This window comes from Magallana gigas, chromosome 4, assembly GCF_963853765.1.
Source record: "Magallana gigas chromosome 4, xbMagGiga1.1, whole genome shotgun sequence".
Classification (NCBI taxonomy): domain Eukaryota; kingdom Metazoa; phylum Mollusca; class Bivalvia; order Ostreida; family Ostreidae; genus Magallana; species Magallana gigas.
The window spans coordinates 10,081,282-10,109,205 of record NC_088856.1 but is presented as its reverse complement, the minus strand read 5'-3'; the positions used below and the strand labels follow the sequence as shown (position 1 = coordinate 10,109,205).

The window sequence follows — 27,924 nt, the reverse complement described above, 5'->3', positions numbered from 1 at the left end:
ATACATATTGTTCCTCAGGTGAGCGATGTGGCCCATGGGCTTTGAATGCAAACCGGCCTTTTATTTCTGCAATTTTTAATTGCCTTACCATAAGGATGCTTTGTGAAAATTGGCCAAGCGGTTTTAGAAAAGAAGTTTAAAATGTAAAAAAAAAAAAGAAGATTACAGACGGTCGGACATACGGACGACAAACAAAATGTGATCAGAAAAGCTCACTTGAGCTTTCAGCTCAGGTGAGCTAAAAAGTGGAGAGTTGACCCACTATTCTTTAAAAATGTCATTTTGTATGTCAACAATTGAACATTTTTTTTTTTTAAAGTCCATAGATTCATGTCCAAAGTCGAATATAGCATTTAAACACGAATTTTGTTGTGACCGAAATGGTATAGCGGTTATGGCACCAGGGCTGCGTTCAAGATCGTAGCAGCTAGCCTAGCCGCTAGGTCGTAGATATCTAGGTCTATTGAACGGACCGCCAGGTTAGCCCGACGTTAGGTCTTAGATTTGAAATTGGAAATATTCAACTAAAGACTAAATACATCGACATAATTTGTTAATTTCAAGCGAAAATATGCATGTTAAAAATCATTATAAATTAAAGGATGAACAAAATATCACAAACTAAAGTAAAATAATTTCATGTTTGTTACAAAGTAGTAACTAAGGTGGCCATCTTAAATTTGATGCTTAGCATAAAATATTTAGGCTACGAATATCTACGTAGCGGCTAGGCTAGCTTACCGTTCAACTACGTAGCCCTGCGTAGCAGCTACGATCTTGAACGCAGCCCTGACATAAGGTTACCTTATGGAACTATAGTTTTAGATTATGGGTTCGATACCACAAAAATTTTAGGGTTTAATTTTTTTCTTATCATTTGGTTAAAATATTCAAAACTGAAAAAATAGGTAGAAATTGTCCTTTTGCAAACTTGTATTATAACATCAAATATATCTAATTGGAAAAAAATAAATTTGAAGTTGGATTTTACGACTTAACCAAATGGGTATAAATTGCTTTATCTTGTTCCCCTTTCTTCTATATGCATTTCATTTTTTTCCTGATATTTGTATCCAGTTATAAAATTCTGTAAACTTATATTAATACAGCTATTCGTGGTCGGGTAAGGGATACCGAACGGGGCCGCTCATCAGGATTAAGGATTTATACAGTGTATGTAGAGCAGATTTACAAGGTAAGGAAATGTTAGCCAAGGTGAATTAGTTATAAAGCAACAATGTCCTATAATGATAATAAAAAAAGAAACACTTTTGAACTGTGCACAGTTTTTACAATCTCAAAATATTTGGATTATGAAATTTAGTGGCAAGGAACACGACCATGGTATATCAGGGTAGAAGCAAGCGAACTATGTGGCTTATTGTTGTGATATGGACCGACTTTCGTCATATCCGGTAAAACATGTATTATCTTAAATTTTAAAAAAGGAAATTTATTTTTGGTGTCGTAAATATTCTCTTAAAAATTCAGTTGAAAATTGAATAGAAAAAAATGTCATGTATGTTTAATATGAAATCCACAAAAATAACGTAGAGCAACTAAACGCCAAAGCAGCGTTAAATGTTTAAAAAATATATCAATGATATGAAAATTGTTTTACGGATGTGACCGGTGAGCAAAGGATGCTCACTTCTCTATGGCACCTGATCCTGTTTTGTATTTTTCATTTGGACATTTGATTTTGGAACACTGTTCGTTATTATCCCCACATTTCATTTAAAAGGTCATTTAATCTGTTGTAGGAAGTAAAGATGGGCTTAAACTTACAACAAACTCTTGTGAATACACAAAACAATGGGACACGATTCCTGTACGGGAGAAACGGAATCTATCGTGCAATACGAATTAGCGACACTAAATAGCAACCCTTTTAGAATAACTCAGTTTGTGTTGATCTATTGATAGCTTCAGTCATATTGATGAGTTGTTTGAAATAAAACTGTCGACGAAATAAAAAGAATATCAACAAATCGAATGCTTTTGCTACATGTAGATGTTGGCATTATGACATCATGATGCACATTTGAACACCACAACTACAATTCGTATTGCTATGTTACCGATGTTATCAAAAGTTTTAGCAACTTCAAGTTCTTCTTTTTGATAATGGCGTTCTCAAGGTATTTAAAAGCACCTCCGCTATATTCTAGGGATCAACTTATGATTATTAAGCTTACGTTGTCATGCAAGATACACTGTGCCAGATAATTATGCCAAAGCCAAGGTGGCATTTTTGCACCTGTCTAAGCTATATACATGTGTGGAAAAAATCAAATATGCCATATGATAGACCATTGCTTGAAGAGTTCACAACCAACTTTGTTATCATGGTATAACATCTGTCAGGTGAGATATTTACCTTTCAAAAATAAATTCATACAGGAAAATAGGTAATGCAAGAAATTCTTATAGGAATTTCAATTCCGACAGGATTTGATAAAATCCGATAGGAAATCCTAATTTAATCCAAAAACTACCTGTCTAAATATAATTCCTACAGGAAATACCATTCTCTATAGGAAATATTCCTTTTGGATTTTTAGAAAATCCTATAGGATTGTAAATATTTCCTGTAAGAGAATCACTTTATCTTATAGGAATTATCATTTTTCTATATGTTAATTTTTAAAGGTAAATATCTCACCTATCAGATGACACAGTTTTAAAACAAAAGTGGATATATAATCTCTAGACGATGGTCAATCTATCATTTGGTAAATATGAATTTATCTGAAACTGCACCTTAAGCGAGTGCAAAACTGCCACCTTGGCACTGGCATACATGTAATTATCTGGAACAGTGTTAAGTTTAACAAATCCGGTTTTTCTTATCAAGATATAACCGGTAAATGAAATTAAAAATTTAAACAAAGTTTCATATATTTTATTTAATCGGTAAAGTAGTAATAATCGGAATATCTTTCTTTATGCTTATTAATCTTTATCTAAAAAATATCTGGGCTTTAAAAACATTCAACTTTACAAGGTAATGCCATTTAACCTTTTTATGAAATGCAACATTAAAAGGATCAAAATGTAAAGACCACGCATAATATCTGCTGGTTAACAATAACAACCAATTACATCGTAAAATTGCACCAGATCATTTTGCGTTCAAGATATGATACAAAAAAAATGATAAAAGTAGCACATGACAGATTGCACTAATGTATTTACAGCTATAAGATAAAACAAACTTAGATTTTTGTTTTTAGCTAGTACATTGAAACAAAAAACTCAACCAATTACGATGATCCAGTGTATAGCTTATCATGACTCTGCACTCTATCAACCAAAGATATAAAACACTTCACAGAAAAAATAAAATCAACAATCTTAAAACTGATAACAGCAAACCAAATACAAAATGTCATAAAACTTTTTATATTCATTTGTAGAACAACAAAATGAATACTTGACATGTCTGTTTAAGGTTAGGATCTAAATAGAATGAGTTAGTATTGTCTTTATGGTACTTTATTTATCATGGGATCATAAATGGTCTAATAAGATTTTCCGGGTATAAATGGTCAAGATGGAATTATGTAAAAAAAATCTAGCATTGCTTCGCATTTCATATAAAATGATAAAAAAAGTGGTTTGGGTATTCTAATTTTAAAACGAATATGCAATCAGTATCTTTTAAAATGAATGGATTAAGTTTGCCTGACGTTGAAAAAACTCTTGTGTTTTAAACTAATGTTAATGACGTTCTTCATATTTCGTTGAAAATTACACTTTACACTTAACCGGTATTTGTTGTAAAATGATCTTCTGATGCATCATTTAAGACCACACTATGTAGAAATTTAGCGCCATGTTTGAAATTCATGATCATATCTTTTATTTAAAACAAACTTTCTTTAATTGAGTAGATTTTGATCTTTGATTTAAATAAAAAAGTTAAGTAATGCACAAATATCAAATGAAAATTTCACTCATACATTCACAACACATTCCTAGTAAATACGTTTCTTTCTTTGCTGATATGTTAACATATTTCACATAATAATAGTGTTGTCATAAAACCAGGAACACCAGTCAAACTCAATGCATAATGATGTCAGTCGACATCTTTCAGATGTCAGCCAGTGATACATGTAACATGAGATAATGGTTGCACCAAATGTTTGTATTCCTCATCGTCGGCAAATGAGTCATGCATATATGTACAAAGAGGCAAAATTTTAAATATATGGAACATACAGGTACCTCGTATTATGAAACTGTTGACCAATTTTTATTCGCATGCAATAAAAACCGCAATTTTCGACACGCTTTTCCCGTGACCAATGCATTATTTGATTTAAAGAAAAAAACATATATTAAAAGCCCAAGTTTTGAAAGTCAGTCATCAAATAAATGGTTTCAATCGCAAAATACTAGAATATCATTTACTGAAAAGACTTTTATAAATATCCTCCCCGAAGAGAATAGTACAGAGGATGGAGAGAACTGTGACTGCCACTAATATAAGGAGGACCATGAAACCAAATGTGCAGCTCTGTAAATAGAAAAAACGCATTAATTTTTAATTTATGATGAGCTGTTATCTAAAAATTACATTTGATGAAAAACAACGTTCAAAAACATACAAAAATAACTCGTTTTACTTTGAATGAATTTGTATTCATAAACACGATAAAAAATATTTTTTACATAAATCTCTGCCTAAAGGTAGACCCAGTGTTTTAAAATGTGTGTCAAATCAAACTTTTTTAAAAAAAATGAACAGTTAAAACAACTTATAAACTTTCAAAATATCTATGCCTTTGGACGTTTGACTTCCTACAGTAAGCATAAGTTTACAAGGTCCAAATAATTCAACAGCCTTAGCATGATCACATAATTTATTAAATAACGCACCGAAATACATTATTTTAAGTTATAACTTAAGAAAATCTAATGATAGTATAATAGTCTAATAATGAAGAGTAATATATTTTGCTAACAATAACTGTAAACCCCCCCCCCCCCCCCCCCCACAAAAAACATACCTTTTCACAATTGACAAGCTAGTATTGATATTCTCTTGAACTTGTATACCCCCATATTGTTTGAGTTAGTTTTACAAGTTTGTTTTTTTTGCATACATTTAAAAAAATTCAAATATTCCATTAGACATAATCTGACGGTCACTAAAATGGATATAGTTATTCAAACTGTATCATAAATATCAATTTTTTGTCTTAGATGACACTACTGTAGAAACAAGTGCAGAAGTACCCCTCCCCCACTCTTCTATCAATTTATTTTCCGCAAAGTCTTTTTGACATACTAATGGTTTTCCATTCCTTTTGAAAAAATGATAACTATGAGCAATATATTTGTACTAAAGCCACTTTTTCATTCTTGTAAAATATTTTCCCTTTTCTTGGATTTACAAATTTCAATGGCATTTCAGTAAATGAAATTGTTTTGATAAATAACATCATTAATACGTTTTAATGTGACTTTCTTGGAATTTCCCTACCTTTCTGATATCATTGCACCTTTGCATCATGTCTGCTTTCTCTGCTTCATTATATTTGGGTGACATTACTATAGATTTCTACAAGTGTTCAAAAACAAAATATATTGTCAGTAAAATCGCTCACACACGATATACACATACAAGTAGCATCGTTATATTAGGATGGCGTTTACTCATTGTAAACATTCATCCACAGATGATAGTTTATGTTATAAAATTTCAATTGTAGTAGTATTAATGATTTCCAAAAATGGTTCAAAACGTTAACACCATAGATGAGAAAATATTTGAAAAATTATATACGGTTTATATAGAGGGCAGTGTAGATAAATAGATACAAATATATAGATTTCGGCAACAATTTATAAAAAAAATATTCTAGTCTGACTTTCCGCCAGAAATATTCTAAACGTTACCTATTTTTGATTCAGTTTAACAAAAACTGAATGATAACACGAAAACATTTATAGTCCTAAACTACTTGTGTTGAATTGATTCTGTTGGCATCTATGGTCAACACATTTGAGATATGGTATCTATTATAGTTTTTCAGTATTTTTCAATTTGTTTGCATTGGTCGCCATACGAAACACGCGTATTGCAGTTGTATTCACAGCGCATGGCATGCTATTTTTAAATGTTAGACGTGACGTTACAGTTGATAAGTGAATGCTTTACTTAACACGTAGGTTGAGGTTGGAGAGAACTGAACAAATATTGCATTGAATAAGAATATATATTATTTCAAAAATAAACCAGCGTTTAATTTTTATGATAACCATCCAATATCATAGTATGTTTTTCTTTTGGTAACACAATAATGATGAACGTTTTATACACGTATCAATTGGGTGGACGGAGACAGTGTAGCTTAAGTGCCTTGTTTACATTAAATGACCACAACAGGGTTCGAACCAGCGTCCTTTGGGTTACTGGCCTATCGCATATGACAACTAAGCCATGTGAACCACGCTGCAGGTAATTTCCATAACTATTTTTTAACTCTCGCCTACCCCCTCCTTACTTTACTTTTTTCATTCATAATAATGTATCAGCCCGAGGCAACAACATGTTCAAACTGTAGCAATAGTTTTAAGATTATTAAAATCCAACTTACTAGAATTGTTATCCTTCAAAGAAAATGATCCTTAATGCATATGATAATTCATCGATTCAGTCACAGATCAAACATAAAAAATTGCAATGTCTTCGTACTTACTTTGTCTTTGTAAGTGCTTACTATATTAGTCCGCCTTTTATATGATAATTATCGACTCAATTTGAAGTATTGACAAGGCAGCTCGCGAAAATAATTTTTACACAGGTCCATTCTGTTTGCATAGAGATAATTTTCCAAGACCGTGTTTGATATGTTGCCAGGGTTGTAGTGTGTATTGATATGTAAGGGATGCAGTTTTGTGTCATATGCATTTACATATCATATGTATGGAAGAGTATCCTACATCTTACTTTTTTGCCCATCCATTATAGCTACGTAACAGATTCTGTTATATAAAGCGCGTCCAAGATGTGGTAATAAATTTCAAAACTTTGCTGAGTAAAGATGTTGAAGCTTCAGACAGATTATAGTAAAAAACTAAGAACATGAATTAGAAAGATGAATGAGATTTAGAACAACTATTCCATACAAATGGTAATACATAAAATATCTTGCTTATTTAAAAACGGTCTGCTCGGACTGATGCACATTTTTATTGTGTACAATTAAAATGAAGCCGGGTTGGACTTCTGATGAAGGGCAGACCCTGAAACATCTCCTTGATGTTCCTGAAACACCGATTCAGGTGTCAGGTCGTTATCCTTCGGCACACGTGGTACCAGGTGGCAATTATGTAAAGCAGCATAGATTATGGGAAAGAAGTATACAAACATTTAATGAACAGTTGTCGCTCATTGAACGTATTTTATTGAATAGCAAATAATTGAAAAAAGATGCTTCTCTTAAACTTTAAATAGGTGTTTACGCATGAATATGAAACTTTTCAAACTTAAACTTTACGCAACAATTGCAACATCTGTGTCCCATTGATGAATCGAATGCATTCATAGAATTGTGTCAAATTGATTTTAAAGTTTACATATAACCTGCATATGTATTTTTTTGTATACCTCAACAAAAAGTTTGATTTTATTTCAGATCATATACTGACAAGTTTGATTCTCGAATGTCTCTGTAGGAATCTTAATATAGTTTTTCAAAAGGTTTTTTGTGTAAAACTCATACTTTAATATCAGAACAAACTTTTTTTTAAATCCAAAATTACATTTCTCTGATTTGCATTTATTACAATATGCATACATTTAAAGTAACATCTGATTTTGTTTTGATTTTGATTTGTTGCAATATTTCTTGTAGTTGCATAAATTATATAAATGAAATAAAAAAGAATTAACCCCCATTTCAATTGGTACAGTTGTCGTACATTGAACATATTATATTCAAACAGCAAATATTTTGATGGATGACTCCTCAGAACTTTGGTTTCGGTTTCGATGCATACATATGAATCGAATGAAACAATAGCATTATGAACGAACCACCTATCAAATATTTACCTATTAATGAATCGGATGTATTTATAGCTGTATTTGTGCCAAATCGATTTTAATGTTTACATATAACCTGCATACGTGTCTGGTATTTTTTGTGTGCCTCAACATAAAGTACATGATTTTTACTCATTTCATATATTAACAACTTTTATTATTATCAATTTAGTTTTTGAATTTTTCTATAAGAAGTTGTTTATTGAAAAAAATGTTTATAATGTTTTTTATTTCTTTGTAACAAAGTTAAAATACGTTCCTGTCTCTGATTCGCATTTATCACAATATGCATAAATGTGACGAAACATCCAATGTAGTTGCTTTTGTTTAGTTGTAATATTATACGTGAATGAAGAGACATGTATTTAATGAATGAAAAATACATCACCCTTATGAAATTTGACAGTTGTCAGCACTATTAAATGAACAGCTGCTATTTCGAATAATGAATCTTCGAAAGATTGATTTAAATACCTCTGTACGGGAAACGAGGACTTGCAGGACTTCTTCACTCTTTCTTACACAGAATAGATTGTTTTATGCTTAAACCAATATATATCTATATATCTATATATATATCTATATATATATATCTATATCTATATCTATATATATATATATATATATATATATATATATATAATTGATAATGTTCGAAATAGACAATTACTGCATATAGCATTATTCCACGCATATTCATGAAATAATTAACCTCTATCTGCTCGAAATTGAACCAACTGAGCCCTCCATCTTTGTACAGTAAAACATCACATAACAAATAGGTATGTTGCACTCTGCCACTTTTACGACTTTATTATTTAACCAAATTCGGTTTGAAATAATCAGGAAAATGACAATAGATGATTATATAACAATAATTAATAAGTTTATAAAATTAATCATAAAATTATGAATATTTGATTCTTTATGCCATAATATTTTGCAACTAAAATAATCCATAACTCCCATTACTGATGTAATCAATGATGTGATTGATTAGATAATTTATGCAAAAAATAATCCTTGTGGTCGAAAGCGCCATGCACTTGATTAATTCTAATTAAATCAAGTTCAGACCCCAAATATATTAATTCTAATTAAATCAAGTTCAGACCCCAAATATATATTTATATATATATATATATATATATATATATATATATATATATAAGGAAATTCACTTTTGTTGGAGCTCCACCTCCGCCCCGACCGAGGCTTGAACTCACGACCTCTGGAACCCATTCTCCTAGCAGTGAGCGGCCACCGCGCTACCCACTCCGCCATCTAGGCAAGACAAAAACCTTGCTTTCGATGACGAACGGAACCTAGCGCACTGGCCGCGCACTACACAGTCGCTTGAGATACAGGTGGAATACAGTTATTGCAATGTTTGTGTTTATTATATATATATGTTTATTATATATATATATATATATATATATATATATATATATATATATATATATATATATATATATATATATATATATAAATAAAAGTTGTTTATAGTGGAAATCTGCATTCAATTAATGCTACAATAAAGAAAAATACAAAAAACAAACAAACGAAAAGTTAACTAAATATGAATGACGTATTTAAACAAATTCAAAATGAAGTAATATGAAACAGTTACTTGAAATATTTCATCATTGAACAGCAAAATAAATACTGGACACATCATATCTAGTGAAGTGCATTTAGAATGTATTTTTTGTGCTAGACACATTAAATGAATGTCATTATGGTTGATGTCTCGAAAATAATGTTTCCATATACTCTTTTAACCAAGCTATACAGTCATTGAGAACCTTTTACATCTTAAATGTTAGATATTTGCAGGTTTATTTCTTAGCTCTAGTAAATGATGCAAAGAAAGGCATGACTATTAAATGTTCAGTTCATTCGTTTTACTCAACACAAGTAAGTAATTAACACGCTCCTGTGGTTGTTTTTTTTTGTGATAAGTCAACATAATTTTGAAACATCACTGACACAGAATGATACGTCATAAAGGAAATATGCTGCTTTGTGATATTTTTTAGTGGTGAGCAGGAATTATTGGTAACACAAAATGATTGTTTTCATTATATGCATAGTTTGCAATCGAGACATCAACAAACAGGTTTGATTTAACAAAACATGTATATACAAAGTAAGGTACATATTAATACAAAAGTGTTAACAAAAAGTTGATAAAAATGCGGGAAAAAATCGCGAATTTTTTTCCCACTCCCGAAATTGTGACAAATACGACCATTGACATAAGATAAACAGTACATGAAAGGGCCCAGTTTCGAAAATCGTTCGCCAAAAATCACTTTATCTCTCTTACAACTCTGGTTTACAATGATAAAAAATATTACAATTGTATACAATTTAACAAAACATTAATCCGCTATAAACTGCAAAAAAGAGATAAACAAGACAGATATGAAAATGTTATGTCCTTCTCTGTTAATTTTAGTGTTTCATTTATTGAAGAGGCTTTTAAAAATACCCTCCCCAAAAAAAACCAAAAATAGAATGGATAGAGCTGCGGCTACAATCAAAAACAGGGGGACCGCATATATACGTTTCTGTAAATAAAAGAAAAACCAGTACTTTACGACGTCATGATGAGCTGCAGCATGCCTTCAAAAATAATTCCTTTATATATATATATATATATATATATATATATATATATATATATATATATATATATATATATATATATATATATATATAATAAACATTAATTAAAAAAAGAAGACAAATCATTACATTTTTCATATCCCACAAGTTTCTCCTGTTTTGACGGTTCACTTACATTTTTTGGAATTTTAGAATTTATATATTACATTTACATTTATTTTGTTATATACACATTGCAGTTGTTTTTTTTTGAATGACCATTTAATACAAAAGTATGGTGCTTTGCTGTAGTTTTATGAGTATTTAACTCTTTGAATTTTTCTACCTTTTTAATCTCATTGCACCATTTCCTCCAGTGTGGTTTCTCTGCTTCATTAGAATGTTTTGGCATCAAGGGAATCTGAAAATTGATAAGTGAACTTTAAGTATTAACTAATATATATAAATAAAGCACAGATGTTGGACTTTGATAGCTGATTTTTTCACAGCTGATCGTAGATTTTATTCAATCATTAAGCAGTTTATATCATGAGTTTCGAAATGTCCAGTCGGTATACAACATAATTTTCTTACGAGTTATCTGCACTTTGGTAGAAACATACTGTTTTTGCTTATCATCAAAATGAAGGTACGAATATTCCACACGTGATATTTCATTTTATACAAATAATTAAACTTTCAAATCCAAAGAAAAACGACATGAACTAGAGAAGGGCCAAGGCGAGTAGATTTTCAAGATTAAACTGCAACATTACTAATTCTTCATCCAACTGCAGACTTCTTAATTTGAATATACACTCATTGTAAAAGGATCTCATGACCATATTCTGGTTATTCACAAATGTGTCAACTGCAGAACATTAAGCCTCTGGTAAACTATTCGTATGTATTCGGTGAACGTGCGTGTGTTACGGGTTTTGTTGTTCTTGGCTTCCGTGGCTGATCAACTCGTACAGCAATAAAAGAGAACTGAAGCAAGAAATGATGTTATATGCGGTTTTATTTGGAGACATATTACTGCATGCAACGCGCGATGGAACTGTACTTGTGTCTTACGATTGTCGTGCAACAGAAGTACATTCGCCTTGTGTGTGGCAGTATTAATATTCGCTTCGTGAGTCACTATTATTTTTAACAGGACAAACGTCTTTGAATCTTTTTAATTTTTTTCTTTTAAACGATAGTAGACTTCCTTTTCCTCGTCTTTGGTTTCAAATTATATTGCATTAAATGATCAAATACTTTCTTTAGATTCCTACGAATATTTTCAAAGCAAAGTATTGCAAGCAAAATCTCAAAAAACTCCTTGGACAGTTTCTCAGATCGGAAACTGCGAAACCATTTGTCGTTCGGTGATCTGCAAAAACTCGTCACACTGTTAACATCCTTAAATATTTGTTGAGCTCAAGGGTCACGGCTTTAAAGGAGTAGCGATAACAAACTTTAGGGCGAACGCAACGATGACTTCGAAACGTCCGGTGTTTTCAATATGCAGGGGGAATGGTCTAGTGATGTCTCAAATGCATCCTTTGCACTTAAAAGCTTTTCGATATGTCGCGAACCAAAAATTTACTTCGCTTATAAAAGAAAAGTAAGAAAGATAGCAAGAATGAGATTTAATAAACAGAACAATATCAATTGGCCTTTACACTGTGGTGTAAAGACCTAATAAGTAATAAAAGTATCATTTTAAACGAAATGTATTCAGTACAAATAATGAAAGTTTCCTACTTTATTCTCTGGTGTTTCTTTGTTTACCATCGTTATAGCCACATCTAATTGACGACTGTCATTGCCTTCACCGTATGTCGGGCAGTATCCCCTCCCTCTATTTTCCTCGGCCATTACGAGAACTTTTAGTTTTCAACTCTACCTTTTCACACCTAATTATAAAGGTAGAGAGGTGTAGCAAGTTAAAAATGTTTGTTACAAAGAAAATTACAGGAAAATTCAAATATTTAGGAAAAAAACAACAGTTTAAAAATACTTTTGGTTCTTAATTAAAAAACGCAGCTATTGCACAATGCTCGTATTTAATTATACTATCCCCCCCCTTTCCCTCAATTTACATAAAATTTTGTTATAGACACATGTGCTTTAATTGTTATCAAACAGATCATTGTATGATTAATAGTAGCTAATGCAAAAATTATATCATTACAGGTACATGTATTAATAAGAAAGTCGTAAATTTTAAGTTAAAGAGCAGTTGTTTTAATAAATATCATATAATATAGACCCGTTTTCATAGTACGCGCCGTATCAATCAGCCCGATGAAATAATACTAACCAAAGGAAGACCGATAGCAGCCATATTCGTATGATATTGATGTCAAAAGAAAAAAAGACTCAGAACAGAAGTATTGCGAGATGAAAAAGTGTGTTCATTTTATTGTGCTTATATTTTAGGATTAGAGAATTGCATTATTATGCCTTTGTTTTTCTCGAATTGAATCCTAAATGTACTCGACAATTCATCAATTCAATTACAAATCAAATAAACACATTAGGGTATTTTATATTTTGGGGGGAAAAGTTGTATTCTTTTGCATGCAATTCTAAAATCATTAGCAGTTCTTGTGCCATCAGGAAGTAACATCTTCTATACATGTACCTTTGCTTGTTTCTTATGAAAATGCTCATGCAAAGAAAAAGGAGAAGGGTTTGCCCGTACTTCTTTATTTCATGTGCTGATAGCCTTATACATTAGTTCATACCCTATATATTGTAGTATACTACAGAATTTTATAAATGCAATACAATAGAAAGTGAAAGGAAATGCAATAATCTAAAACGTACTCACAAACGCGTTCCGTTTAAAATCTACCTTCCGTTTTAACATCTACCATCGACACCAAACACAAATGCAAATAAAACGTTAATCATTTTAAACTAAAACTTGGCAATATCGCTTTAAATCTGATATACTACAGATGCACCGTTGATTTTGGTTCAATGTAAAGGGTAAAGCATTATTCAAATAATTGACAAAGAATTGATTTAAAGAAGTATTTGTGTCAAACTGGTGTTAATGTTTACATTTTTATGCACATGCGAACCGTTATTTTTTTGTATATGGAAAAAATGTAGTACTGTAGTATTTTAACTCATTTGCATTAGACATAGATATATGAAAGTGTATTTTCATGAATATCTAAGTCTGTTTTGTTTGCATTAAAAATGATAATTTATTACCATACCAATTCGATTTGGACAGTAGCCATTAGATGAGTCATATGTATTATTTGATTATTAGAACGGCAGGTCATCGACCAGAGCGGTGGTTTCTGTTCCATTGTTGAAAAAAATGTTAACGGCCAAATAAAAAATTCTAGTTTTTTTAAAATAAACTCTTTCGGTTTCGATGCAACCTCTGGTCCTTTATGAAAATTGAAGATGTTTTATATGAAGACATAATATATACAGTTTATTGTATATTCTGAGGACTAAAATCTATAACGCTTTTTTTTTTTATCAAATATTCACAGGGGCCAAGCCCGTTTTAACATTGATTTCAATGTAACCATAAATAAAGAAAGGGGTCGAACTCTGACCCAGATAAAAAAAACTGCCAGCTTGCTTCAAAAGCCTAATAAATCAATTATTTTTTATAACATTTGCAATATGCATGTATTTTTCATACTCGGACATTTACTGGTCCAGGGCTCACGATGGGATTTTGCCTATGACAACAGCAGTATTGCAACAAGTCGAGAAACATTTGCACTAATCTTTTAAAATCTCTCATCAAACACACGCTACTTACATCCTTAAATTCCGATAATATTCTTTAAATACTCTCCAAACTGAACTTTTATTCTGCAGCCACATCAACTTTTGACCAGACCGGCCATTGTGATAGAAAATGTTAAACTTAATTTCATTGGTTAATATTCATGATGGTCCTGATGGTCCAATCAGAATCCACTCAGAATCAGTCTTTCTCTATCAACCAAAGCTATAAAACACTTCACAGAAAAGTAAAATCAACAATCTTAAAATTGATAACACATACAGCAAACCAAATACAAAATGTCATAAAACTTTTTATGATACTTTCATGTTAAAAACTGAAATCTGATTGGTTTAGAAGCACTTGATAATCCGTTCTATTACCCTCAGCGTTAGCAACACACTTAGTAACGGGTAACATCAAATTGTTTCATGTGCGTAAATTATGCGCGTACTGTTCGCCGTAGAATTCACGTAAAGCAGTAAAAAATTCTCTAAAATTAAGACATTCAATATTATACAATTATTTAATGCTTGAGCAGTCAATAGACCAGAATATTTTTCCCGAGGTGCAGGGAACAGCTCAGTATGATCTATTGCCCGAGGCCAACGGCCGAGGGCATTAGATCATACTGAGCTGTTCCCTGCACCAGTGGAAAAAATTCTGCTCTATTGACTGTTCAGGCGTTAAATAATTGTTTTATTACCTAATTTCTTTTTCTAGTTAGTTTTCAGGGTTTACAATTTGCATATTACAGATGGTTTTCGTGCCATTATGCAATATACAGAGATTTTTCTCCCCATCTTTTACATGCGTCAAACCTGTTGCATGCATAAAAACATCTCCACTTAATATTAGTTTACACATAGAAGGGGGAGTCTCCAACCCATTTGATTATAAATAGTCGTTTGCCTTATATGAGGCTTTAAAACTGTTGAATATTTGATACTTAATATTGAAAACATAGGTTTTTGTTTCACCAAGTACTAAAAACAGCGTAACGTTACGATACAATCCCTGAGAACTAACGAAAGGATGAAGACAGTGACGTCAAAAATATTTAATATTTATTCGTTTGATGAGATATTGGCGCTTTTGATTGGTCGAAAAATTTCTTTGATACCTGCATCAATAAAACAACGCCGGATCTACTTTTCTCAACTGTTCTGATCTAACACTATTTATAGAACGGGAATTTCCAAATAAACACTGTAAACAAAATGTAAAGTTGTGTCTGTTTTATTGTCAGCAAACAAAATACAACTTTATAAACATAAAAACTTGAACATTTAACATTCAAAAATAAACAAAACATATTACTTGATTCACGAAATAGAAAATTAAGCGTCTTCCCACGATTTCGTCTGCTTGAGATCAATCAACATTACTGCAAGGCTGGCTGTTCCTTTTCCAGATTAATTATAACGAACACACAGGCTTATACACTTTCACGGTAACGCTGCTGTTCAAATTTGGTAACAATGATTTGTAAATTTACACACGTACATGATCGTCATCAGAATAAGCATCGTAAAGCAAAGCCCTTGTAATGCATCAACTCTTTCGGTGCATTCCAAGATAAACCATTTAAGTAAATCACTGGCTATCTAGTTAAAACAATGTTTACAAAAGTCGCTTAAACATACTATTCTTTGTCGATATATCAACTCATTTCGTCTACAATCGCCTCTCCTTGGATGGCAATGTCCAGTTGCATATTCCAGCGATCTCACATGAAAACCAGTTTTATTACGAATCTTTCTGCACAGTGAATAATATCACAAGCTATCGCATGTATTTTCTTCTCGTTTTCAATTCAGTCGGTTCAGATTTTAACTCACTATTTGTGTTTAATCCATTAAATTCAGCTAAATAGCTCTGCATCAGCTGAAGGCGCATCCATTTTGAATATTGTTGCTGTTGTTGTTTTGTACTCATACGCGCCGCTTCATTTACATTATATACATTTTTGATCAATGACACTTCACATATTTTTATTTCAAAATGTTTTTTTAAATGATAAGAAATGACGATAATTTTTCTATTGATCGACGTATCAAAGAAAAAATTGACCGGGAAACTTTTTCATCAAAGCGCGTAGCAAATTTTTTCTTTGATACGTCGATCAATAGAAAAAATTATTATCTTCATTTCTTAAGTAAATTATGAAGTCACAACGTATGATGCACAGAAAAATACTTCCTAAACATCGCTGTGAAATCAATCGGGAATCTTAACATACACGCGTTCTGAAATACGTTGCCGGTCCAATAGATCGCAGTCTATTGACCGGCGGTCCAATAGATCGCAGTCTATTGACCGGAGGTCCAATAGATCGAAGTATATTGACCGGCGGCCTAATAAATCACAGTCTATTGACCGGCAGTTCAAAATAGACGCAGATATAATATTTGTAATAAAACAACAAAATACCTTTGATTAGGTAATAAAATAAAATAAACAGTGCCTGCTTGGGAGGATAACAGTTGAAATTGACACCCCTCGAAAACCATTGTCAACCTCCGCTTCGCGTCGGTTGTCAATGGTTTACTCGGAGTATCAATTTCATCTATTACCTCCCAAACAGGCACTATTTATATAATATATTCATTTTTAGAACAGCAAAATGTATACTTGACATGTCTGTTTAAGGTTAGGATCTAGTTAGAATGGGCAAGTATTGTCTTTATAGTACTTTATTTACTATGACTTCATAAATGGACTATAAGATTTTCCGGGTATAGATGGTCAAGACGGATTTATGTCAAAAATCTAGCATTTCTTCGCATTTCATATAAAATGATAAGAAGTAGTTTGGGTATTCAAATTTTTGAACGAGAATGCCATGAATATCTTTTTGACTGAATACACTTATACATAATAATAGTGTTGAAATAAAACCAGAAATACCAGTCAAACTCAATGCCTAATGATGTCAGTCGACATCTTTCAGATGTCAGCCAGTGATACATGTAACATGAGATAATGGTTGCACCAAATGTTTGTATTCATCATCGTCGGCAATTGAGTCATGCATATACATGTACAAAGAGGCAAGATTTTAAATATATGGAACATACAGGTACCTCATATTATGAAACTGTTGACCAATTTTTATTCGCATGCGATAAAAACTGCAATTTTCGGCACGCTTTGTTTAAAGAAAAAAAACATATATTGAAAGCCCGAGTTTCGAAGGTTTGTCGCCAAAAATCAGGTTTCTATCGCAAAATACTAATATATCATTTACTGAAAAAGACTTTTATAAATATCCTCCCCGAAGAGAATAGTACAGAGGATGGAGAGAACTGTGACTGCCATTAATATAAGGAGGACCACGAAACCAAATGTGCAGCTCTGCAAATAAAAAAACGCATTATCTTTAAATTTATGATGAGCTGTTAACAACGGTCAAATCATACAAAAACAACTCGTTTTACGTTGAATGAATGGTTTTTTTTACCAACATTTCTGCCTTAAGGTAGACCCAGTGTTTTAAAAGTGTGTGTAAAATCAAACTTTTTTTTATAATTTGAACAGTCAAAACAACTTAGTTATTAAGTTACTGCAGAGACCAAAATATTTATGCATTTGCAAGTTTGATTTCCTACATTGAGCATCAGCATACAAGGTCCAAAAAATTCAACAGGCATTTTTTAACACTGTGAGCATGATCTCATTATTTATTAAATTTTGTACCAAATACTTTTTGAGATTATAATTTAATAAAATCTAATAATAGTTGTTAAATGAAAATATACAAAAAAATGTTACAGTAATTCTAATCTTCACACTGGGTTCCAAAAATTCACAATATTTTATATTTTGGGAAATGTCTCAAAAGTTATACGGTTTACATACTATTTTTATTCAACATTTACGAAGAGTAATATATTTTGCTAGCAAAAATAAACCCACCAAACCAAACCAAACAAAACAGAACAAAACAAAAAACCAACAAAGACATAGTTTATCAAAATTGACCAGTTCGTCTTTGTTTGAAAGTCTCTTGGACATGTATATCCCTATTTTGTTAGAGTTAGTTTTACAAGTTGTTTTATTTCTGCAAACATTTGAAAAAATCGAATATACCAAATAAACATAATCTGACAGTAACTGAAAAGGATATACTCATTCAAACTGTATCAAAAATATCAGTTTTTTTGTCTTAGCTTGCACTTCCGTAGAAACAAGTGCAGTAGAACCCTCCCCCCTTCCTGCAATTAATTTTCCGCCAAGTTTTTTTTTTTTGACATATACTTATGGTTTTTCTTTCCTTTTGAAAACTATGAGCAATATATTTGTACTGAAGCCACTATATCATTCTTGTACAATATTTTAAATCAAATACATGTCATCTTAAATGATCATTGATCCCTACAAAACTATGACCGAAATTTATCACGCTGTGTAAAAAAAAACCCAGACACGAAAGCCACTGCGTCTGCCTTAAATGTCAATTTAGACTATCCAAGACAAAATGCTCTGTAAAATTCAGCTTATGTAAGTTTTAATTGTATTGGTTTGATTAAAGTTCAATTGTTTGTCCCTCCTAAATAATCAAAAAAGCCCTGCTGGAATAGCGTTTCAAAGTTTTTTTAAACTTTTCCTTTTTCTTGAATTTACGAATTTCAATGGCATTTCAAGTAAATGATATTGTTTTGATAAATAATATTATTAATTCGTTTTAATGTGACTTTTCTGGAATTCCCCTACCTTTCTGATATCATTGCACCATTTCATCATATCTGTTTTCTCTGCTTTATTATATTTTGTTGACATTACCAAAGGTTTCTAAAAATGTTCAAAAACAAAATATATTGTCGGGGAAAACGCTCACACACAATGATATACACATGCAAGTAGCATCATTAGGATGGCGTTTACTCATTGTAAAAATTAATCCACAGATGATATTTTGAGCTATAGAATTTCGATTGTAGTGTTATTTATTATTTCAAAAAATGTTTCAAAATGTTAACACCATAGATGAGAAAATATTTGAAAATTTAAATGCAGTTTATATAAAGTGCAGTGTAGATAAATAGATACAAATATATAGATTTCAGGCAACAATTTATGAAAAAAAAAATATTCTAGTCTGACTTTTCTCTATGAATATTCTAAACGTTACGTATTTTTGATTCAGTTTAAGAAAAACTGAATGATAATCCGAAAACACTTATAGTCTTAAACTACTTGAGTTGAATTGATTTTGTTGGCATCTATGGTCAACACATTTAAGATATGGTATCTATTATAGTTTTTCAGCATTTTTCAATTTATGTGCATTGGTCGTCATACTAAACACGTGTATTGAAGTTGTATTCACAGCGCATGACATGCTATTTTTAAATGTTAGACGTGACGTTATATTTGAAAAGTGAATGCTTTATTTCACACGTAGGTTGAGGTTGGAGAGAACTGAACAAATACTACACTGAATAAGAATATATATTATTTCGAAAATCTACCAGCGTTTAATTTTTCTTTTGGTAGAACAATACTGATTAACGTTTTATACACGTAACAATAGTAAATTTGGAAATTAAAGATTTTTCAATGTTAATTGTACTTTAATATACAATGTTTGTTAAATCATAAATGTCAAGTCTTACCATCAGTTTCAAGAACTCATTTTATGCAAAGAAACTCCCATAAACGAAGACGACGAACATTACAGACTAGACAAATGCCAAGACTGAGATGGATTCGAAATCAGTACACTCATCTTGACTTCTAACAGTAGAATACTTTACGTGAATAACGACTCATTGTAAATCGACCAGTTCCTCATCACCACATTGAGGATAAATCAAAAGTAAAATAGACACGGTATTACTATGTAATGTCATGCATTTGGTGTTGTCGAGGTATACTTGGATGCTATTTAGTTTTCTATTACAGAGTATACACATACATTTCAAACTCAATATGATTATAAATGCATGATCATGTATTCTATGTATGCACATAAGATGTGGTCTTGATTTGGAGAATAATAAACATATTACAATATCAAATGCTATCTTTGGCAATTCATGTGGGATTTAAAAGTAGCGACGTTGCATATAAAATAAATAACCCACGTTAGCGGGTTATGTAGTTATTTTTTGCAATGACCGTTACCTTCATAGTCGACATGAATCATTAAAAATAGAATTTAAATGTTTTATTTACATAAATTAATCATAAAAAATAGGTTAAAGTACGTTAACTTTTGTTGATGTACATCAGCACGTTAGATAGAAGAAAGAGCCAAGTTTTCTTTATTGGAATTTGATTCTGGCATCATCATAATTATTTTGTTAGTCCGTGATTTTTGTTAGGTTGCTGGAGGTTTCGACCGATTTATAAACTGTTTAGAACTCGATCGTGTTGATATCAGTTCTGCCAGTTTCAATAGCGCTGTGAATTACTATCGGTTTGCTTCATAAATACAGGAGAAAATGAATGTAAAGATATGATAAGAAATGCATGATCATGTATCCTAATAAATTGACATATCGAGGGCTTGAATGGTGTGTATTTCATAAATAATACAGCATAACTCTTTTGTTTGTACATCCACAATTGATCGTTATTGTTGAAAGAAGGCTTCTTACCAAAATCCCATCACCAACTATTCCTGTGTTTTCCATAGCTATAGCGAAATCTGTTTGATAGCCCTTTCTGTTAGCTTTCCCTTTTGTCGTACTGTACCTTTTTCTTCCCACTTCCTTAGCTATTATGAGAACTTTTTAACCTTTCAACGCTAAGTCGGTAGTTATTGTGACAAGTTCAACATTTGACGACTTATTTCTGTTAGAAAAAATAAGAGTAAATGTTGACAAAAAATAATATACGCAAAAATGTTTACTTGCAGATATTTAATTTAATGCTGGTAATATGAGACCGGTATATATTCCCGGTTTCCGTGGTGTTAAACGGATGAGAGTCACTGATTCCACAGGAATAGGACACAGGTTAACTTCCAGCGTATGTTCGTACCCAATTTCAGCTGTGTGGACAACTGAGGCAATATATAAAGTGCCTTGCCTAAGGGTATAACACACAACATCTAGTGACAACTGCAAGGCTTAAACCAGCGACCACTGGGATACTGGCCTAACGTTTGTGACACTGAGCCATGTGCTCCATTATGCAGGTAATGTTGATGACTATTATTTATGCTCTTATGCTCGGCATGTAATATCATTGGTCAGCTTTGTTAATGTAGTGCTAAGCATTACGCTACATGCAATGATCTATATGTAGCACCGTTTTGTTGATTTCCGAAATGGCAAGGCATAGACAAAAATAGTGCAAGCCGTAATGCGTGCGCAAATAGAAACAATTGCCGTATGCCTCATATGTACACAACTGTGATCGGCCGAAGCCAATCACAATAAAGTCTCATAACTGAAGCGATGTGAACTGAGAAATTAAGTGAGTTTATTCGATGGCAAGGGTTTTAAGACTATCGGAATCAACCGTAATTTTTTTTGCTTTTAAGGAAATTTGTAATGTGTTAAGTTCGATATTTCATTAATTCAATCAAATAAAAATAAGACTTGATTAGGTTTTATAAGGTTTTAAAAATGCAGTCACAATCGTTCTCTGTTTTAACAACATCTGTTGTAAACAAATACAAAAACATTTTAGATTAAAGCTTCGTATGTCTTTTTAAAGCGTACAATTACAACAATAGTAATATAGATGCACTATTTGCAGAACTATTTGGAACTGGTTCAAGGCAAAGGGTGATATCATTGCCAATATATTTCCCAATCTTGAGTAATATGTATTTATAGAAGGATTTGTGTGAAAATGGTTCTTATGTTTACATTTCGACAGCCAACGCGCCTTTAAATATGATATTGAACTTTAACAAAACGATGTAATATTTTACTGATTTTATTTATTAACAACTTTAACAAGAAATTGATTCTGCTCAGTGTATTTTCATTATCAATAATTTCTTTCTAAAAGAGTTGTTTGTATACAACAAAGATATTTTTGTATCCAAACTAACTTATTTATTTCAATGAAAAAAATAACCTACCCGTATCTAAATAGTATGTATTAGTGAAAAAAAAATATCTGATTTTGTTTTTTCACTAGTTAAAATGTAATATTCAAGTGATACATGTTATACTTATTAGAAGAATGAAATATGCAGAAGATTGCCGTCCTATTCAATTTGGACATTTGCTATGAAAATAATTATATGTTCAGCTGATAATTTTAAATCTAGTTTGTATGTAAACTAATGTTTATGTAATTCAACGTAATTCCCCGAATCAAACAGATTTGGTTTCGATTTAATCTCTGTTCCTAATAACAAATTTAAATACCTTCTATTTGAGGACATAATATGTACTGGTTTTTGTATATTCTGATGAATGAAAAGACATTGTTTCTCAGAACAATCGATTTACGATATCATATAACTACCTAAAGTAACAACATATACCAGGGGAAGTTTGCCTGATATTAATTTTTAATAAACTCCTTGACAGAATCCTAAATCGAGTTGCATAGACAAAAATAAATTTGTTAAAGGTTTTTTTTCAGTTTAACTCAATTTTTTCATTATTTTCAATTTCGATGCAAAACGATGACATGTTTTACATTAAACTATGAACCAAACCCAAATCAGGTAAAATTGGAACAGACATCGAACGAAACAACTACGACCAAGGATAAAGCAATTTCGGAAACAATGACAGTCCCAGCATACTGTATATATGCAAATAAAGAAAATGAACTGTACTAATTAATCATGATAATGTATTTGCGTAATTAATAATACATAAAATAAAATAAAGTTCAAGCTGTGAGTTATGAAATTTAGGATAATTCATATTTAAAAAGTTTCATAAATTTTTTTATCAAAAGAAATACACCATCTATTTTTGTTTCAAATATAAAGCTTAAATGACAAAATTTAAACTGTACCATGTCATATGTCTTACCTTGCAGCTTGGATTTGTGAAGACGCGACGTTTTTAAATAGCTGACTACTTCTGAATCGAAACTACATTTAAAAAAGACCACAAGTTTCAGGTTATTTTGTTTCGGAAATGATAATGACCTTGGTCTACTATTTATGAGAACTTGAAACAATTAATACATGTACACTCATTTATCTTTTGTTTGATCTTTATGCACTACTAATTTACCACTGATGAATATTTAAATTGATTATTAGCAAATCAAAAAATGAATTAAATCAAGTAATCTATATGCATATATATGTATCTATATGTATTATTCTTGAGGAGAAACCAGACACAACAATACTTATAAAAGTAATTACTAATTACCTTTAGGTCCAAAATTCATTAATCTGGAAAATATTAATTTGTTTCTTTTTTTGTTTTATTTTACTAATTTGAGATACCTTTATTTTGTATATAACAACGGTGAATTCCGACTCGTTACAAAGATATAGAATTTTAATTGTTTATTTGCCTTTCATGAATATTGATGACTGAAGAGCCACACCAAGCTCATTACGCATGTCGGCGGGAAATTAGGTGGCCGTTATTGTTTACCTAATTACATATCCATCTCAAATTTATACATGCTTTACAGTTGTTAATTTGAAATATAAACATGTATTCGGAGTGTAATTCACGATATCCTTACTTTCACGCGAACTAAAAAACTATAAGGGGAAAACACATGGGCCTAAGTCATTGTTAAAGAGAAGTATATACGATGTACTTGCCCATTCTTATAATAGTGTTTTTGGTTTCTTTTGTTCGTAACCCTATATAGGACAAATTTTGTGTTGAACTTAAAAAAAACCCATCCATTCCTTTGTGAAACTAAAACAATTATGAAGGTGTTGACCCTCCACCAATGTTAGTACATGTATGGTAGTTGAACAGTGGCTGTCGATATCACGTTATAGATTGTTATTCATAGGGAGGCATTACTTTCTTGGAGAAAATAAATATTTTTATTGTTTAGAAATAATTAATCTTTGTTACGTGATCGAATGAAGCATTGTGGTTTACAGCACAAAAGTAACTTTTATAAGTAAGCAGGAATATGCATTTCCCCTGTCATTCAAAATTGACGCAAGCTATAGAGTGTATATCTTTTAAAAAAAATAATCATGCCTGTGAAAGAAGTGTAATTGAAATCCGTGAAAGGGAAATATCCAAGATATCTTCATTGACACATAATTATTTTTCACCCGAAAAAAAATCTAAAACCACATCCGTTATAAACAAACACAAATACCCAAGAGATTTAATCATTTTGAATCAAAGTTTGGTAGTCTTTTTAAATCTGACAATTAAAACAATAGCGTTATATAACGCAACATTTGACACCATTGGAACTGGTTCAAGGTTAAGAGTTGTATCAACGTTATTAACAGTTGTCCCAATTAGGAGCCGGATATATTCAAAGAAAAATTTGTGTCAAATTTGTTTAATTTTTACATGTCTTATGCACGGGCGCCTTTTTATAATTTTTTTTTCTTTCATCCTCCGCATAAAGGCCAAGAAACCTACAGGCCCTGACGGTCACGAGTATCACAGCCCTTTGTTAGTTGTAACATAGACTTTCATGTTTGCATTTAAGCATCATTTTGAAGTCTTTACCCTTATCCGAGACTTCTCTGACAGCCCCCTTCCCCCCGTTTTTTATTATTTGATCAGTGCAAACATCAATTCATAAAGGTGGCGGGGGAGGAATCTCAGGATAATCTATACCCTAGCTCTAGGGACCAAACGTTGTAAAATGTTTGTAGAGAAGAGACTTGCAGGCCTTAAACGGTCAACCTGTTATTTTATTCAGTTTCAATGATTATGCACATACGCATATAATTTCATGATTTTGGTAGAGGGCTTCATAGACATTATAACCATGCATTTATTTGCAATGCAAGTAGATAAGAATAATATTTTTTAAAGCATTTATCCCACCGCCCATGAAGCGCCAGGGGTAATAGGATTAATAATTTCACAATTGAGATTTCTTTCATCCTAGAGATATTTTAAATTAAATTGGTCACAATTTGTCTTGTAGTTTCAAAAAGAATACGTAATATAAAATTGTTAAGGGACGACGCACGACGACGGACGAAGATAGCAATAAATTACCTGGGTTACCTAAAAAGCATAAACCACGGTGTCAAATAAAGCACCAGTGCAAAGGTGGTATTTTATCAACCCAGTTTTGGGATATTTTATATTCCTACTCTACATTAATCTAACTTAAATAAATATGAAATATTCATTTAATTAAATAACATGTAATAGATCTTTCATGTCATTGTTTTATATTCAAGTCGAAAAAAATTGTTATGGTTCATATATACATTAGGAAATTTTGTACATGCAACAATTTACAGGGGACGTATTTCACAAAATGCAAATTGAGTATGAATGTATAAGATACTTGTATTATTTGCACTACTTTCTCTTTTAAAATATATTAGTTTTGGGTTCATGTCGCTTCTGCACATATGATGAAATAAATACTTTTTAAAATATAACAATATCTTCAAAATTAAACCTTTAAGTGTCAACATGTAAACAGCACAATAAATACGACCTAACAATGCTTTCGACTACATGGCTGCCATTCCAGAAGATTTAAATTTTATACTGAGTTTTGTACTTGATAAGGTTAACTAAATGCATTCATGTCTGCAATAGGGTTTCAGAAGAATAAAATTAGCTCTGAATATTCCTGTATGTTACAAGTTACTGATATATACCCGAAATTACGAATACTGCACCTACAATTACATGTCTGGGTTTTACCTAAATATTTGGCTTGATTGGTTTTACGTCGACTGCATTTGTTATTCATTTTTGGATACACATGTTGGAGAGGATTGATCAATATGGATAAATGTTTCATTTGTTTTGTGATGATCATCTATAGGAATAGTTGGAGTATTATTATTATGATGACAATATTTAAACATTAAAATGCTCCTTTCGTTGAATCATGCGGGATATGAAAAATACATAACCCACGTTAGCGAGTTATGTTAAATTTTCTGCAATGATCACTCACGGCTGTCCGTGATTTTTTTTTTGGTCGCTGTAGGTTTCGACCAATCGATAAACGGAGCGTGTAGATTTCAGCTAGTTTTTGACTGATTTTTCATATTTTCACATCAATTCTGTGGAAAAAATCATAGCCATTGAATTTTTTAGGCAATTTACTTACTACACGCTAGCCAATCTCGGAAAATGAAGTATGTTAAATTCACGTCGAGATCGGGAGCCACACTTTTTTCTTGTAAACAGTTTTCATCACTTCTATATTTATGCAATGTTTTGCAATGGATTGTGGTAAACATGATGAATGTAACTTTTATGCCATTAGATAATTTATAAACATGATAAAAGTGACTTTTTTCATTTCAATAATTTGCTAAATGAGCTTTGAATAGCTTAAGTTACAATTTTTTATATTAATAGATTAATAGAGCTTAGTAGCATAATGAACCTATATTTAGATACATCTTGTAGCCAACGAGTTCATTTACACTTAAAAAGATTTATTCACGGGTAACTTTTGTAAACATAGATATTAAATGGTGCAAATGTCAAGGACAAATGTACATCTTTTGAAATTAAAGTACAAAAATGATTGCCTTTCAATTATTTGTACTATATCTTGAGGATCTGTGAGGCTCGTTAAATTCAATAAATTTAATTCTATGTTGAACAAATGTACTTAGGTCATTACCACCTGCCACATTTTCTAATTGGTCAAATATCCTATATAATATTTAACAAGAGATATTCTTGCTGCTAATTTCAAAATTCAGACCTGGGCCATGGGGGGGGGGGGGGGGGGGGAATAGCATTAAATGAACAAGGAATTCCCTTAGATTCCTGCGGTCATTTTTAAGCAGCCTAGCACCGACCGCACATCATATCACGGTACAGTTATTGAAGGTTTATATGGGTTCCATTATTTTATTCTTATGCTGATGTACTCAAAGAAAGGCAAGGCCGGTCAGAATTTTTTTCTTTTAAGCAGAGTGCTTTAACTGGTTGAATATGTACCGTCAGAGCAATTAACAATTTATTCAATGAATACATTTATGCACAGGTATCAACCATTAACGCAACATGTTATTTCAGGTGATAATCGCCCTGATTATTAACTTCTTCTGGAAATCGAAAGTCCTTTTCATAGTTAACGTTTTATTTACAAATGAGCAATTAAATGTAAAAAAAAAAATCAAGACAGTCAAACACTGTTATATACGAAAGCCGAGAAGGATCATTCGAGATTCGAAATACGAGATTCGAGATACGAGATTCGAGATTCGAAATTCGAGATTCAATATCTAAATTAACCAATCAAATCATGGATCTGAAACCTGTATCCTAGCAACATCAAACTGTTCTAAATAAAGATCATTCGTACATGCTCTTTCCTACAAATACATGTCTTAAAAGCTCTTATATAGTGGCTATAAAATGGTTAAATTAACATTGATGAATTAGCCCCACAGAGTATAAAC

General features: G+C 31.5%; 2 long non-coding RNA genes across 4 annotated transcripts; one reads left to right on the top strand and one right to left on the bottom strand.

Annotated features, from left to right (window-relative positions):
* The first annotated feature begins 1,017 nt into the window (after positions 1-1,017).
* Positions 1,018-1,982, top strand: LOC105317880 (uncharacterized). Its single transcript, XR_010712759.1, has 3 exons — positions 1,018-1,195; positions 1,325-1,415; positions 1,764-1,982. It is a non-coding gene; the product is annotated as an uncharacterized lncRNA (long non-coding RNA).
* Positions 1,983-3,217: 1,235 nt separating this feature from the next.
* Positions 3,218-21,226, bottom strand: LOC105317879 (uncharacterized). 3 transcript variants are annotated; one of them, XR_010712757.1, is made up of 5 exons: positions 21,035-21,226; positions 19,146-19,223; positions 12,428-12,579; positions 5,495-5,572; positions 3,218-4,525 (listed from the first exon to the last, which is right to left on the bottom strand). It is a non-coding gene; the product is annotated as an uncharacterized lncRNA (long non-coding RNA). The 3 variants fall into 3 exon arrangements; XR_010712756.1 differs by lacking the exon at positions 21,035-21,226 and adding an exon at positions 20,048-20,215 and having other exon boundaries at positions 3,219-4,525; XR_010712758.1 differs by lacking the exons at positions 3,218-4,525; positions 5,495-5,572; positions 21,035-21,226 and adding exons at positions 9,577-10,638; positions 11,022-11,096; positions 20,048-20,212.
* Between the last annotated feature and the right edge of the window lie 6,698 nt (positions 21,227-27,924).